General features: G+C 35.3%; 1 pseudogene; it reads left to right on the forward strand.

The window, feature by feature from the left end:
- The first annotated feature begins 268 nt into the window (after nucleotides 1-268).
- Nucleotides 269-402, forward strand: LOC145263442 (U2 spliceosomal RNA; annotated as a pseudogene).
- The last annotated feature ends 1,526 nt before the right edge of the window (nucleotides 403-1,928 follow it).

Below are 1,928 nucleotides of genomic sequence, written 5' to 3' on the forward strand. Positions count from 1 at the left end.
GAGAGAGAGAGAAAAGAGAAAGAGGGTGTTGGTTTTATATTTTTATTATCGTCTAATATTTTGAAAGCTGAATTTCTAATAAAATGTGCATCTATAGGAGATAATGCCTGGGAATGTGTTCCCCCCCCCACAGTTTAACAGTGGTGTGACGTCAAGAGAAAGAGGGTGAGAGAGAGGGAAGAGTAAGTGGGTGAGAGAGAGAGAGAAAGAGAGAGAAAAAAAAGAAAGACGGTGTTGGTTTTGTGAAAAAAGTTGTTATTTACAATTGTTCGCATTCTTGGCCTTTTGGTCAAGATCAAAGTGTAGTATCTGTTCTTCAGATGCTGCACTTCTATTTCTTGTTCTCTTTCGGTGGAGGAGAAATCCTCCACGACTGAGACAATTTTTATTTTTGTACCTTTTCTCCACGTTAAAAAACGACCCTGGTGTCTAACTCTGTCCCGTGGGGAGGCATAGTAAATAGGTACAATTGTTCGCCATTAGTGGATGTTGACGTCACGTCACGTGACATGACTAAGCGTTTTTTTTTTTTAGTATGAATAACATTTTTTGTTTTAATTATAAAGTCTACACTTAATTTTATAGAAAATGATGTATATATAATAGAAAAAAAAAAATACTGGTTTTGTTGGATTCAAGTGGATCCCCCCCCCCCTCCAGTTTAAGAGATAGCAGGTCACGTGGTAATATACAAAATGGCTAGCGTAAATATAAAGATCGGTTTTTTTATCGACGAATATTTTGAAAGCTGAATTTTTTTTTATTCCTGTACATTTTTTCCTGATATTTTTCGTTAAAACTCTTGTATAAATACTATTTTTAACCAGTTAAATACGCTGGAGACATTGTCATGGAGTTTAATAATCTCTAGAACAAAGCAGAAGAGAAATTACAAAAGTATCGGTAAAACAAAGTGTTTGTTTACATTTGTTCGCCATTACTGGATGTTGACGTCACGTCACGTGACATGACTAAGCGTTTTTGGATTATGTAATATTAACATTAAAATGACAGGTTTTTTGGGGGGCCCCCCTAGGAGAGAAATGATCAGTTCACCCCCTTTTAATGGTCCGTTTGGTGTGGAATTTCGATATTTGTCATGCGGGTGATCAAGGTTCAATATGATACATAATTTGTCAACTTTGGTTGTGTCTGTCAAAAGTTTGAGCTGACGTCACGTCACGTGACACGTATTGAATAACGGTAAAATGACAGGTTTTTTGGGGGGCCCCCCTAGGAGAAAAACGATCAGTTGACCCCTTTCTACTGGTCCGTTTGACGTGAAATTTCGATATTTGTCATCCGGGTGATCAAGGTGCAATATGATACCAAATTTGTCAACTCTGGTTCCGTCTTTCAAAAGTTTTAGCGTTACAAACAAACATACATACATACATACATACACACCGATTTTTGCCTTTTATATATATAGATGTAGCAAGGGAGATAATTGGAATATTACATTGACCTTTTATTGAAAAAAAAAAAAAAAAAAAAGTTGGAACCTTTTCTTTATTTCAAGCAGTTTTAATGTTTGTATGTAATTTCTTTTTTTTTTCTTTTTTGTCTTTTGTTTTTATTTTTAATAAAAGAAATTGATTTTTGATTGAAATTCGACGTGGTTCATTCTTATCACAAACTTTGGTAAACTTGGCATTATCACTATGGCAGAGGAATTGTTTCATTTAGAGTTGGCGACCATACATAATAACGCACTCGAGCATGGCCTATGTAAATAGAAGGGCGTTCCACTAGTCACGATGTTTACTGATGCCACTGAATAAAGTAGGCAATAGACGACTATTACTGGGATAGTTATTTTCTGTTTCAATTCTCAAACAAATTGCTGAGGGACTTATAAAATTACTATATTTGGCAATCACACATACAAAATCTATACGAGCCATTGCTTGATGTGTAACGTAATT

This window comes from Euprymna scolopes, chromosome 38 (assembly GCF_053919585.1).
Source record: "Euprymna scolopes isolate OS-2025 chromosome 38, ASM5391958v1, whole genome shotgun sequence".
Classification (NCBI taxonomy): domain Eukaryota; kingdom Metazoa; phylum Mollusca; class Cephalopoda; order Sepiida; family Sepiolidae; genus Euprymna; species Euprymna scolopes.